This window comes from Thamnophis sirtalis, unplaced genomic scaffold (genome assembly GCF_051295495.1).
Source record: "Thamnophis sirtalis isolate CommonGarterSnake01/CBP01778 unplaced genomic scaffold, rThaSir2_p1.2 scaffold_8, whole genome shotgun sequence".
NCBI classification, from domain to species: domain Eukaryota; kingdom Metazoa; phylum Chordata; class Lepidosauria; order Squamata; family Natricidae; genus Thamnophis; species Thamnophis sirtalis.
This window is the reverse complement of record NW_028261388.1, coordinates 44,001,844-44,017,225: the sequence shown is the minus strand read 5'-3', so window position 1 is coordinate 44,017,225 and position 15,382 is coordinate 44,001,844. Positions and strand designations below refer to the sequence as shown.

At 34.8% G+C, this 15,382-nt stretch overlaps 1 protein-coding gene and 1 long non-coding RNA gene across 14 annotated transcripts in view; one reads left to right on the top strand and one right to left on the bottom strand.

Moving 5' to 3' along the window:
- The window catches only part of LOC106548270 (uncharacterized), a 75,272-nt gene extending 73,042 nt beyond the window's left edge, over positions 1-2,230 (bottom strand). For both annotated transcript variants that reach the window (XR_015697579.1, XR_001313503.2), the window contains exon 1: positions 1,900-2,230. This is a non-coding gene — a long non-coding RNA (uncharacterized LOC106548270). The remainder of the gene's footprint in view (positions 1-1,899) is intronic.
- The window catches only part of ROBO2 (roundabout guidance receptor 2), a 688,225-nt gene that overhangs the window by 522,731 nt on the left and 150,112 nt on the right, over positions 1-15,382 (top strand). The window lies entirely within an intron of this gene.

Sequence of the window (15,382 nt, the reverse complement as noted above, 5' to 3'; positions counted from 1 at the left end):
CAAAGCACTGCGGTTTTCATAGAATTTTCAGTGGTCAGAAGTCATTGTGTAATCCTTGATTTCTTATTGATTGCTCTCATCCTGTAGTGATGGAAATAATGAGAATGGGCAGTCAAGTTGCCATGCACCTGACCTGAGCTCATCAGTAAATCATGCTTCGTAGCTCAATATATGCTTCATAGCTTGACTCAATTCTACTCTTTGGTTTGACTTGGCAAAAATCACAGCTTGCTTGATTAAAATCATTATAGCAGGCAAAAATGAAGTTATATACAATAGTTGATGACCCATGGCAAGTGCCAGGGACAGGAAAGGCTTACAATCTCACAGGGCTAAAACTTCATGGTTCAGATATTTTAGATTTACATAACTGCCATCTCTGACCTGGGAATCATTGATTTCTGGCTTTGCCTATCTTAACCTTAAACTTTAGTCTGTATTAAATAGTTGTTGACCCTGATCTGGAAATATATGTCAGACATAGAGATTCCAGTATAACCCCCCTCTCTGTTCTTCTTCCATGTAAAGAAATGTGTTGAGATTTAGAGATTCTTCTCTGTGAACTGCTCTGAAGCAGCTTGCCATTAATGCATTCTAGAGCTATGCAAAAGAACATAATATTTGCACTTCTGGTGATTTACTTTGAAAGTTATTGCACAGTTTGAATAGAATATAAAGAAATGTTGCTTAGTAGAAAAAAATCTAATTGTTTTGAGATTATTTTAAACCTAAAGAAAGGATTTATTGTCTTTATTTATATTGCTTGATTCCACGTGGTTCAAATACAAAGACAATTAGCTTAAATTGAGACATAATTACTGAAGTAATTCACTATCCTTGCTGCTGATCTAGACTTACCATGGGAAGAGAAAGCGACTAGGAACAGATGGCAATGTATATATTTTCTTCATTACTGTAATAGTTATGCAGGTCAGAAATCCATTGAAGATAGAAAAACGTATAAACTCGAGCTACATTAACAAAAGTGTCATAGGCGTTTCTATTAAAATATCTGTTTGCTAAATACCAATCATTTCAATAAAGTATCATTTGGACTTGTTTCCTGGGAGCTATTTCATTTAAGCAGATTTCCCAAGGAACTAATGGATGCAGTTTTTCTGTTTATTAGTTGATGAAATCAGAGGCATATGCTCATTGCTCACAAGAAAAAGCTTTTCTGTTTTAAAAGAATTGTAATAAAAACAGTTTTATGTACTGTTAGGAAAAAGAGTATCTGTGCACACACAAGTGGATTTTTTCCACTAACACACCAATTTAACCAAATTCCATGGCTAAGCCTAGATGAATAGAGTTTTCAAAATCTATTCTGGTTTCATGACATTCAATCCCATTACTCAGGGAACAATATTGAATTACGAATACGAGACTGACAACATCATTTTAAAAATTAGGAGAATGTAGAAACATTATTAGATCTCTTAGACTCTCTTCTAAGAAAGATTACTTTATATACTTGATTTTCTAGTCATTTGGTCAGTCTTGATATCCAGCGTCCTAAACAATTGTTCCTTTAGAATCTTTTTTAGTATATAACTTAATGAAAGATTGTCCATTACCAATCACTTATTTCCCTATTTGTAATTTTATCTTTAGAGAAAAGTCTATGAGAAATCCTAAATAAAATATTTCATTTATTTTTCTCTAGTCCATTACACTTTGAAATTTACATTATGCTGTCATTAGCCTTTAATTTATTCTCTTGTCTTTTCTTCCCTTTCCTCTTCTCCTCTCTGTGCCTATAATCTTAAAGCTTCTGTGCATTTCTGTGAGAGCTTATAAGATGCAGAACTTTTTAAAAAGAATATTTATATTTTTTTAAAATCACAGGAATAAATAACTAGGTGTTAAAGTAAATCATAGGTGTAAAATAGGAGATACCTGACTCAACAGTAGTAACTGTGAGAGGGTCCTCGTGGATCACTTCTTAAATGCCATGGAGGCCTAGGAATCTGGGTGCGATTATGACTGGAGCCAGCTCCTGAGAGATCCTTGGAGGCAAGCAGTCAGACTTGAGAGCACCAGGAAGAACAGTCAACTGAGCAAGCAGAGTAAGTGAAGCCAGTCAGAAGGCAGAGGGAATTGTTATGCAATGAAGAAGATGAACTTCTACTGCCATTATGCAATGAGGAAAACAGGCTGCTACCCGATGCAAGGGCACATAGAGCAGAGGTTGGTGAGTTTACTCGTTAGAAAGCAGCTTCGCCTTCCTAAATGAGACCAGGGTATTTTTACTTAAGGGGAGCTTTGAGTTAGAACTGATATTGGAAACCATCATTTACTGCAATTCTCTGTGCCTTTCCTTGCCTCACTCCTTTGCCTTGTGATTTTGAAACTGGTCAGTGGACAGCCCTGGGCATTGGACTCCAGAACCATTTGACCAGTCATGTACCTGATCCCCTGGACTTGGAACTCCTTATCTATGCAGGTTACTAAACTGGTGGAAATTTGATAGCTTTGTGTGCATTAGCATATGATATTTGTTGCTTGTTGTACTCTAAGTGAAAGTTTGCAACTGTGTGTATGTGTGCACACACATGTACTTGCACTGAGACAGGACATTACATTTGAGTCAAGAGTGTGCTGCAGCTGCCAAAAAAGCCAACACAGAGGGATAGCATCAAGATATGGGAAGTGCTATTACCGCTTTATAGTGCACTGAGATCACATTTGGAATACTGCATCCAGTTCTGGTCACCACATTTCAAAAATGATGCTGAGACCCTAGAGAGACTGCAGAGAAGAGCATCAAAGATGATAAAGGGTCTAAGACTAAATCAAATGATGAATGGCTAAAGGAGTTAGGTATGTTTAGCCTAATGAAGAGAAGACCCGGGAGACATGATAGCAGCCTTCTAATACTTGAATGGCTATCACAGGGAAGAGGACATTGATTTATTCTCCAAAGCACCGGAGTGCAGGACAAGAGGCATTGGGTAGAAGCTTGTCAGAGGGGGATTCAACTCAACCTGGTAATAAGGAAGAATTTCCTGACAGTAAGAACAAGTAAGTCTCCCAGAATTATGAGTGCTCCATTGCTGGATGTTTTCAAGAAAAGATTGGACAGCCATTTGTTCTGGATGGTATAAGAACTCCTGGATTAGAAAAACCTCCAAGGTCCCTTCCAGCCCTATGATTCACTTTTTCTATGAATCTATTATAAACTTTTGTCTAATGCATCTGATATCTACTAAAACAACTCCCTTTGGTTCAATGGATATCATACTGTATTAACTAATGTCACCAGATAGCAAAATATATTTTCTTTGTACAGAATGTTTCTGACACATGAATTACTTGGCAAAAATTTCAATTATATTTTAGAAAATTATATTTAAGAGTACAGATATTTCTTAATTCTCAGGTAAGATACTAAAGAATACATTAGATTAATTTGGTTTGTATCATCACAACTAGCATTTTGTTCAGTAGATTTCAGGTTGTTTAAATTGTATAAATTTGCTGAAACAATCCCTTAAGATTTCCCTCCTAACTGTTAGGAGCTAACCTAAGAGAATGAAGTGGTAGATAGTTTCTGCCTTTTAGGATCAACCATGGACAGTAAAGGAACAAGTAGTCCATAATATACCATAGACTCTTAGCCATTAGTAGGACAGCTATGAAGGCCTTGGGAAATTTATCCAGATGCCATAATGTTTCCAAATCTATTGCAAAAAATTTAATGCAAGATTACAAGCAATGGCATTTACCTGTGTCACTCTATGGAAATAAAAATTGGTTTGTGAAGGAGCAGGATATAAAGAATATTCTTTCTGAAGATTGGTATTGGATAAAACTCCTGAGAATATCCTGGACAGCCAAGAAAACAAAGATATCATTGAACAATCAAACTAAAATATTCTCAAGGCACAAATTACCAGGCTCAAATATCTTACTTTAGACACATTATGTGAAAACATTACTCTCTGGAAAAGGTTTTGATGCTGGGAAAGATGAATGAGAAAAGAAGAAGAAAAAGGACAGCAGCAAATTGTATCACTCAGTTACAGTGGTGATGATTGTGCCTACATGACCAAATTAGGGACAGATTGTCATGAAAATAATCTATAATCTATGTGGTTACTATGAGTTTAATGGCACATAATCAAATCAAGTCAACCTAAAAGTCTATGATGGTAGAATAAATACTATATAAAATACCTTATGGATAGTCCTCAATTTATAGCCATCATTGGTACTAGAATTTCCATTATTAAGCATGGAGGTTCTTAAGTGAGCTGTGCCCACTTTTATAACCTTTTTTCGCCACAATTGTTAAGTGAATCACTGCAGCTATTAAATGAAACTTACAGTCATTAAGCATTAAGAATCCAGGTGCCCCCATTAGAAGTTGCTTGGGAAGGTCACAAATGGAATCACATGATACCAAATCTTTGCAAACATTGTAAATACATGCTGGTAGCCAACCACCTGAATTTTGATCATATGACCTTGGGAATGCTGGTTGTAAGTACAAGGACCAGTGATTAGTCACTTTTTTCCAGTGCTGTTGTAACTTTGAATGGTCACAAGGCAAATAGCTGTAAGTCGGCTACTTGTGTGTATATGTTAAAAAATAAATAGGATTTATTGTGCAGTTGTAGAGTCTAATGCTTATGACATCTTTCTGTTCTTGCCTGAAAGGAATCTAGGATGTATTTGTATTGCAATGAGAGCAACATCATAGCAATTTTTAAGAAAAAAAATTTATATTCCTGCATAAAATATGTACATAAATGTTTCTTTACAACTGTATGATTCTGTTACTACTTTTCACATAGAATAACAGTATGAATACAGTGTGAAATGATTATGGCTAAGTAGCAGGATCTAAACCATTATTGGGTATATTATAGTAACTTTGCATTGAAGAGTGTAAAAAATAATTCCAGTGCTATAAAAGATACTCCTCAACACAATCATTCATTTAGTGACTATTTGGAATTAGAACAGCACTGGAAAAAAATGACTTTTAACTGTTTTTCACATTTACAACCATTGCAGCATCCCCATTGTCATGTGATCAAAATCCAGATGCTTGGCAATTGGCATGTATTTATGATGGTTGCAGTGTCCTGAGGTCAGTGTTGTGGCCCATCGGCAGCCATCAGAGCTGGCAGCAGAGTTGGACAGTGAGGAGGTTGGGGAGGAACATGGGCCAGTCCTGGGGGTTGAGGAAAGCTCAGATGAGGGCTCTGCATCAGAGACAGAGAGGGAGTTAGACAGCAATGAGGCAGAAGAATAGCTGGAGCCGTTCCCAGTGTGCTCATGCACAGAGCTGCCAGAAGACAAGAACAACTAAGAAAGTAGGGTCAACTTAAGAATAAGTCGACCCTACTTATTCTTGGAGGTGAATGGCCCCTCCCAGAGGAAATAAAAAAGGAACAGGGAGTGGGCTTTTGCAGGAAACCATTCATTCATTTGGTCTGGAAAATTCTGTTTGTGATTATAAGAGACTATGCCAAGTTTTGCCTTGCCCTGTGTTTGAAAACTAGTTATCTGGCAGCACTCTAAATGAGATAAAGTTTGTGTGGATAAACATTCCTCTGAAAGACTGTTTACTAAAGCCTTGCTGACTGTGAACGAAAGGAATCCACAGTCGTGTAAATAAAAGAGGTTTTGTCAGGATCAAGACTTTGCTTCTTGCCTTCTAAGGAAGCTTGGGTCAGAACAGTCAGATGATCACCTTTTGCAACCTTCTGACAAGTAAAATCAACGAGGAAACCAGATAAACTTAACAATCATATTACTTACTTAACAACTGCAGTGATTTGCTCAACAACTGCAGCAAGAAAAATGGGAAAATGGGGCAAAAGTTACTTAACAACGCTCTTACTAAGCAACAGAAATTGTGGAATCATTTGTGGTTGTAAGTTGAGGAAGACTACTTGTGCCAAGCATGAATTTATGATCATTAACCAAAATAATGAAGATATAAATTGTGTCAACTTCATTATAATAAAAAACAGCATATATGATAAATATGGCATTGTTAAATGTTTCAGGTGACATGTGTTTTGTACACACACATTTCCACATAAACATACACACAGTGACTATACTCTCATTTAAGTGTTCTATTTACTTAATTTTTGTAATACTGGATTATCTTCATTCCCATGAGCTAATATTTATTAAGAAGTGAACTGATATTATTATCTGAAATAAATGTGTATTTTCTCATGTGATTCATCCTGTAAAATGTTCTGATCCTCTTTATCATTCAGAATTATAAATAGGCCTTGGTTGTTTCTCAGTTTACCCCTGTCTCATCTGATTTTCTCATTGAAACTATTATTATTAAGTATATTGAACACTTATGCTGTTCCCAGGAGTGCTTCACTCAACTAGTTTCCACTCTAAAGCAGTCATTAATTACAACTCTTTGTAATATCACTTACCTAATTTTTAATCCACAACAGGATTTTAGCTCTCTACCCTGTGGTAATTTTTTATAACAATCTCATCAAAGCTTTCCACCATTTAAATAAATAAATTACTTTAAAGGATCTTTTGTTTTCTCCTTAACTTTCTATATCCAACAAATATGTATTAAACAGACTGGATTTTTAGAAAGACTACGAATCTATACTTGGGCAAGTAACATATTATTCTGACCTGAAATATGTTCTGATACAACTATGCCATCAGTTTTTAATTTCAGTGCTCACAGCAATATTGCTACTTACAATAATGTTTAGGAAAAAATTAGTCAACACAAGTAATCCTCAACTTACAACCACAATTGAGCCAAAATTTATGTCGTTAAGTAAGACATTTGTTATGTGAGGTTTGCCCCATTTTATGACCTTTCTTGCCACATTTATTAAGTGAATCACCACAATTGTTAAAATAGTAACATGGTTGTTAAGTAAATTTGCTTGTCAGTAGGTTGCAAAAGATGATAACATGACCTCATTGAAACTATTATTATTAAGTATATTGGCATGGCAACTGTCATAAATATGAATCTGTTGCAAGTGTCTGGATTTTGATCATGTGATCATGGTGCAGCAGTCATATGAAAAATGGTCATTAGTCATCACTTTTTTCTATGTTTTAACTTCGAATGGTCACTAAGCAAACTGATGTAAATTGAGGACTACATGTATTGCCATTTAAGGTTGCCAATTAAAATTCTTCAGGACAATGTACTTGAAATTCCCAGTACCCTAGTCTTTTGATTTGCTCTTATGCTATAGAATACATGTATCATACTGTATTAAAGAACCACCTTTTCCATCTTTTTTATAAAGGTCAATGTAAATAGCTCAGTTCTTCCCAAAAGTATATTAATTCTCTTTAATAGCACTGTTTGTCTTTTATTGGCCTAGAAGATTTTACTTACATTACTACCTTTCAGTGCTTTGCATTTCCTACTGGTCATACCAACACATTGTAAAGTTAGCAACTTCTTTCTAAAAAGAAAAGCCTTGGGAAGAAAAATTGAAATCAACAAACCAGATATACAGCATGTTGTGTAATGTATAGGCTTTAAACATATTGAATATAAATATTAGTGATGTTAATGAATTCTATAAAGCATCCAACATAGAATTATGAAACATGTTTATATGTTTCATAATTCTATGTTGGATGCTGTATAGAAATTCATTAAGAGCCTCAAAGTTTATATCATGATTAGATAATTTAGCAGTGGGTCTGCCTAGGCTATTAGTCTTTTTACAATCCGAAATCTCTAAATGATCAGAGAGATTTACTTTTTCCCAAAAATCCATTATAGTGGTGAGAGAGAGAGAGAGAGAGGCAATTATTAATCAAAAGAAAAATTCAGAAAAATAAAATGTGGAGCAAAAGTGATAAAGTGAGGAGATGACAGGAGAGGCTCTGCCCTTTAAATTGTGGCTCATTTTTTCCATGGCTACATTGAGATTACTACAATTTCTTCCTGAAAGAATGAAGCTTTCAAATATATATATTTTTTAAATTATAGAAAACTTAGTTTTGATAATTTTTTATTTTAAATCATTATTTAATTTTTATATCAACAAAAATGAATTTATAGTCATACAAATCCTGCTCAGAAGAAATGCTAACTAGTAAAACCTTATCGCAAAAATCTTCAAATTACCATATTTTTGGAGTATAAGACACACCAGAGTGTAAGATGCACCAAGATTTTGAAGAGGAAAACATGAAAAAAAAATTGGCCTCCATGCGTCCCGTTTTTGCCTTCCCTGGTCCCCAGGAGCATTCTCCAGGCCTCCCAAACCTTCTGGGCATCCCATTTTTGTGAAAAATGTGCCGATTTTGTGAAAAATGGGCCTGTTTTTGGCCTCCCCCACACACATCCCATTTTTGCCCTCCCTAACCTCCGGGAGCACTCTGCAGTCCTCCCAAATCCTCTGCACACCACATTGTGCAGTGAAAAATGGGGTTCTTTTTGTGGGGCAGGGTTTTCTGGGGCCAAAAATGACCGTATTCGGTGTATAAGATAGACCACCATTTCCACCCTCTTTTGGGGGGGGGGGAATGTGTGTCTTATGCTCCAAAAAGTATGATAATAGCAGTAGCAATAGCAATAGCAGTTAGACTTATATACCGCTTCATAGGGCTTTCAGCCCTCTCTAAGCGGTTTACAGAGTCAGCATATTGCCCCCAACAACAATCCAGGTCCTCATTTTACCCACCTCGGAAGGATGGAAGGCTGAGTCAACCCTGAGCCGGTGAGATTTGAACAGCCGAACTGCAGAACTGCAGTCAACTGAAGTAGCCTGCAGTGCTGCATTTAACCACTGTGCCACCTCGGCTCTCTATAATACAAATTCCTATAAAAATACTGATGAAAAAGTCATAAAATTTAGATATATTATGCCAATATATATAAATAAAATATGTGCTTGAAATATAATATCTGTAGCGACAATAATAGTGATTAGAATTAAATGTTTAAAGCTATTTAATCTAATATGACATTGTATTTTCCCTCTATGTGCTTCACTCAAGTGACACATCCAAATAGATTTAGCTTGTGTGGGAAGGATTGACCTTTTTTATTTATATGAGCTTGATAACTATATTTTTATATAATAACTGACTATGACATAAATTGAAGTTATCAGAAAGCAGTCCAGTGACTGCATACTTTTACTAACAGACTTTAAAGGGTAAAAGAGAGAAATGGAAAACAGATCAAGTAAGCTTATAATCAAATGGTTTTTGACCATTTTTGTCATATCTCTATAGTTTTTTTTATCCTGATAATTATTTATTTGCTACATTAATCATAGCTATCACAGCCAAAAGCAAGAGCCAAAAAGAGGTGATTACAGTGTCTTTTGATTATTGGGGACAGCTTGTTCACTATCTCCTGGATGGTACCCAAGAAACTTTTATAACCTCCTTCTTCCAATAAAGTAAAAGTGTTGGCAGCTGCTGAGGAAAAAATGTGTTGACTATTATCCTTTAGGAAACAAGAGACACAAAGTTATGAAAGCCTATCTTAATCTGAATGCAGTTAAGAACATAATATCCCTATGGCAATTGTGTGAACTGAGTAACCACATTTGAATTAGCACTATTTTTGTTAGGCATAAGAAATCTGGAGCCAGGATAGAGTTCAAAATTACTATGAGTTTATTCCATCCTACCTATACACTAGAATTGGTGCTAGATAAAAGTATACAGAACACAATGAATTGAATTCAGATCCTTTTGTGAGCATAGCGATTCAAAATTGATTATGTATTTAACTGTATTCTTGGTGTCTCAGCCTGTCATTTCCTACAGTTTCTATCCTATGCCCCAGCCTGAATTCTGACTAGAAGAAATGTCAATAACTTGTGCCATCAGTGTAACTCATTCCTTACTGCCATTTTCTATTAATTTCTCCCAAAAGAAAAATCAAGATATGGGATGAAAGTTGTCCCGACTGACTGGATGTTTTATCAAAGAGAAGGTGTATGAACAGTGGTGGGATTCAGCCAGATCGCGTTGGTTTGGCTGAACCTGTTATTATTTTTTTGCGTAGTTTGGCAAACCGGTTGTTCCCACCATTAGCTCCCCCCCCCCAGGTTTGCCATTCAGGGCTGGGAGGCTGCAGGGGTATGACTAAGTCGCACTGCCTTGGGAATTCCGGAAATTAAAGTCCATGCACCTTAAAGTTGCCAAAATTGAGAAGCATGGGTCTACACTAGAGTTTAGGATTTTCCATTCCTGTTTTATTTAGCGTTTGGTGCAATTAAATAAATCAATTGTGGTTTCCTTAACAAATAGTGATTAAAGTGATATGAACCATTACGGTGGAAAACTAAAATTTAAAATTGATCTGGGCTTTGATGATTAGATATGGGATTATGGAAATAATGTACACAAATGTTAATTATAGAGTAAGAGTTTGATATATTTTTACTTTTATCTGTACCAAAGAAAGTTGGAAGTCATTTTTTTCAGTTTTCCTTCTTTTCCTCTTTCTTACATGTTCACTCTTTTTCTTTTCTGAACCTTTTCTTTTTTCAAATCTGTTTTTTTATTTGTTTATCCCTTACCTTTGTTTTTTTTTTTTTAATGTATGAAGGATCAAATACTCAGCCATCATAATTTTACATTCCTTGTTTACAGAAATCATATTAAAATTTCAAATGAAATCCACTGGGAGCCATCTCATATAAGGCAGGCTCTGAGTCCCTCTAACCAAAAAGTTTTTATCGATAGAAGAGAATATTTGTAGCTCAGGGTTGTACTGTGCTCTCTAAACTTGATGGTTTTCTTGCAGACGTTTCATTACCAAACTAGGTAATATCATCAATACTAGAAGGGAGTGGAGTTTGCTCTTATTTTCATATACTAATGGCTTACCCTGTCAGTATTGATCAGTTGCTTCACAAACAGTGTTTTGATTAGTGCCAGGTCTCTACAGCTTCAGGCAGAGAAGGGCTATTTTGCACCCATCCCTCAAATTTTCTTTAAAATACAATTTCCCAACATTCCTTTAAAAACCTCCAACATGCAAACTGTGGTTACTCATCCTAAAATAAATCATCTTTACTTGGAGTTTCAAAATTTGCTGTTTGCTGGCTAAAAATCACTCTAAATTTAGTGTACATCTGACTTTGGGGATATTTCTTCATAATCAAACAAAAGTATATTTTCTGTGCAGTTCACACCTTTTGCTTGCTTTGATTGCTTTTGGATGTCACAAAGCAAAGCCCACATTTTGTAATTAACTAATTAACATTTTAACTAGCAGAGTGCTGCAGGAGGCTAAGTGCTGTCACGCCCCTTGGCCACGCCCATCTAGCCATGCTCATTCAGACAGTCATTAGAGCAGAGAACCAGTTGTTAAATTATTTGAATCCCACCACTGTGTATGAATGCATTATCTGAGGTAAATAGCGTGATGATTTTCCACACAAAAAAATGTATCATCTGTCAGAGACAATCATTCACACAAAACTGGCTGCCTGAGAAATCCAGGAAGCATGGGCCTCACCTGCGGCTACATAGTTCTTTCATCTATTTTCTTGGTCTCTCCAAATCAAACAAATCCCAGAAAATATATTCACCATTTTTGTTTAGAACCATTAAAAATAAATTGCATGTAATATGTCAAATAAATGTGCATTCAGATTTACAAAAAAAAAAAAATTACCTTGGGATTCATTGAAACATAAATTGGAACAGAATTGCATAAAATGTTATATGCAACCATAAATAATCATCTTCTAAAGAATCTGAAATAAATTTGTTTAATTCTGAATTCTATAATTATTGGGAGATAATTATAAAGTCTGGTAGTGCTACTATTGGTTATCTCCAGATAATCTCCCCTGCATCTCAAATTAAAACTGAAACATTTTAAATGTTAAATGTCATTATTATAGCCAGGTTTTAGAAAACATAATAATTTATTAAGTTTTAGAGAAATACTCTGCTTTGAGGGATGCTATTTATAAATTGGGAAAAATATGCATAAAATATAACCTCACCATTTGGATTCCTTTGTGCAGTTGACTTAGACACCAGCAGTTCCTTCAGATATGTGGCTAGTTGGCATCAAATACTGCTGATTTGTCATCCACATTAAGTAATACTAGACTATTGTGACCACATATATTCACACTTCAAGTATACCTTTCTGGGAAAAATAATTCAATTCTGTGTTGCTCCAGCTGCTCTGCAGAGTGTTGCGCAGGCGCTGTATGTGCCATGCACGTGCACAGCAGCGCAAAAGCTTTAAAACACAGATAAGGAGAGCGGGCAGGTGGGCCCTCCGGAGCACCATACCAGAATGGTATCCTGTGCTCTGGGCTGGCTCCGGTACGCCCATACTGGGACATACTGCTGGCAACCCACCACTGGTACTACTACTCTCTTGTCCTCTCTGGCCTGTATTTGCCTAATTAAGCAATGTCTGCCATCTTTAAACTTGGAAAAATTTCAAATGGCATTTTATCTCCAACTGCATACTTGAGTTATAATTACTATTTATTCCACAATCTTGCCATTAAACTGTAAATCACTTTCCACAATTTCATAAAATATGAATACATTCATTCTGGAAACTCAAAAAGGGTGATTTTAAAACTCATCAAAAACTTTTTCATCATAATAGCTATCTGTGATAAAGTACTTAAAAGTTAATACATTATCCTGTAACCAATATAGCTAGGTATCTGAACAATTTCTCTCAAATTGCTGACATGGATTTCACACTGCAAATGTTGGCAAAGAGTGAATCATTGCTTACCCATTAGGTCATTTGTCTTTATTTTATTTGAAATAATTTGTAACTGTTTAAGTACAGTGCGCAGTTTGAGATACTTGTTTGAAGAGGGAGGAGATTGAAGGAAGAGATTTTCCTCATATCCTTTTCCTTTCACAAATTCATTCAATACAAATTTTCCCTGTTTACTCTGTATCTTATTATTCTGATTTTTAATTCCATTTCTGTCATCCCTTGTAATTTCATTGTTGACTTCTCAATAAAGGCATTATCAGTTTCAGTAATATTTATCTTTTTTGTTACCAATTACTAGTTGATTGGTTATAACTTGATATTACTGTTGAATTACAAATCCAAATCTATCACCTTTTCCATGGGCATTTATTTGATAAAACTTCTAATGCCTGACAAGTGACAACTCTATCCATTTTTTTTTCTTGTATTCTTGTTTTCCAACAACTAAATTTATAGTACTTCAATTTCTCAGTAAAATACCACATCTTTATTCACTATTACCTCCTTCAGCTTTAATAGATAATCTGTTTCAAAGTGTTGATAGCATTTGGATGTTATAGGTAGAGTTGTATTCTAACATTTATTCTTCAATACTTCCCTTTTTGCTATTATAGCTTGAATTTTCCATCTTCATTTTAAGAAACCGGTTCCTTCTCATCCATTTTGTACAGCAATACAAATAGAAATAATAAGCACACTATTTTCTTGCTAATTTAAGAAGAGATGAGATATAACAAAAAGCAATAAGATATTTGTGATCCTGTTTCCTATTTGTTATGGAAATGGTTCAAAAACAATTGCCCTACCACCTGCCATCTTCCTGTTAAATACACTTGCTTTCTCATATTGGAATTGCTTTTGGCTAGATTGTTATTTTTTCATATTTATTGGATATCTCAGAAAATATTTAAAAGGAGCTAAGTTGGAAGTATAAACTAGGTATAAGTACTATACTTATACTGGATGAGGAAACACTGTATGACATGTTTCATTATACCCTATTTTGTCTAATAACCTGGTTAATGTAGTGCCGTATACTCAATACTCATAGTTAAGTGATTCCAGGAGGCACAACAAATACCAAAAAATGAAGAGTACCAACCAATTTTTCCCCATAAGGAATAATTCATTAGTCACAAGGCAACTGACACCGACAAGTTGTGAATTGCGTGTCGTCTACCAAACAAATTATGAGTAGTGGGCCAATACTTTCATGTCAAAATGTGTTAAGTACCAAATTCGATGAGTTTCAAAGCAGTGGAGTACCACTGTGCTACAAGGAACAATATTTTAAAAATATGAATCTAGTTTTGAATAAAACATAGAAATTTGGATTTTAACATTATGTAAAGAACTATGTGATTACATTGGCATTATTTATTTACTGTCTGACCATAGACATTATAAAAGAAATTAAGTCTTATCATCTTTCCCATGTGTTCAAGCTTTAATTATGTTTAAAATTAACTATATAAACCTCTTCAACTTCGTTCTTAGTCTGTTTTGATACAAATGGAAGAATTTATCATATGATCCAGAATTTCTTTGAATATTTTGTGTAAGATCAATATGAATAATAATAATATGTCCAAGTACATTAGAGAATCTTAAAAATACTTTACAATTTGTACATTTCAGAATTGAAGGCTCATATTTTAAGGAATACGATACAGGAAAAAAAGACAGAAAAAAAGTACATTTCCAGGCTTTGCTCGAAGTTTTCAAACACCATCTCAAACCAGTAAGACACTCGGGAGGATCCAAAACATCAATTATTAATATTAATGAAGATGAAAAACCTTTTGATCTTGACATAGATAGTAAACTCCCCTGAGTGCAGCAAACTAATACACAACCTAATATAGAGACTCTTGCAGAACTGCTCTGTCAGGCTGTATCTACTGACAGTATCTAAGATAGAGAAAGTCAATTAGAATTCTCTAAAGCTTATCCCACAAATTTAACTAATGCAGCTATGGGATTGTTGATATATTTAGAACTACCTCAATCTCTACAACAACCCTAACCTCAGTACCTTACTAGAATAAAATATTTAATTCATATTGGGTGTATATATACACACACATGTCATTCCAATTATTATAAATATATGTGTATTCATCCAATGAACATCACAGAACACTACTTTTTTCAATTTTACTATTTTCTAATACTGCTATATGAATTATTTTTCAATAACATTAATTTTTGGTGTATTGTATTTCAGGTTTCTGTTGGTCTGAATTTTGAAACCTCACAAGTTATTTTCTGATGTATGAACACAGTAGTTTTAACGGCATTTTTTTTTAAATGGAACATGTTCAATTTGGGAAATTTGGCTACTGTGACCTATAAGGTGCCCTAGTGTTTTATCTTTTATATAATATAGTTGGCATTTGCTATCATTTGAAATATGGTGTACTTGTGCTTTGATTATGTTTGTTTGCACAGCTGAAGAAGATGCTGGTCTGAAAACCACATAGTGAAATCCGGTTCTGCCTTAGGCATAGAAGCCAATTGGGTGATGTTGGGCCAGTCATCTCAACCTAATCTACCTTAAAGGGTTGCCATTGTTGGAAAAATAGGTGGAGGAAGGAGTATTATGTATGTTAGGTGCTTTGAATTACTTATAAAGTAACAAAGGCTGGTAAAAATCTAACAAAT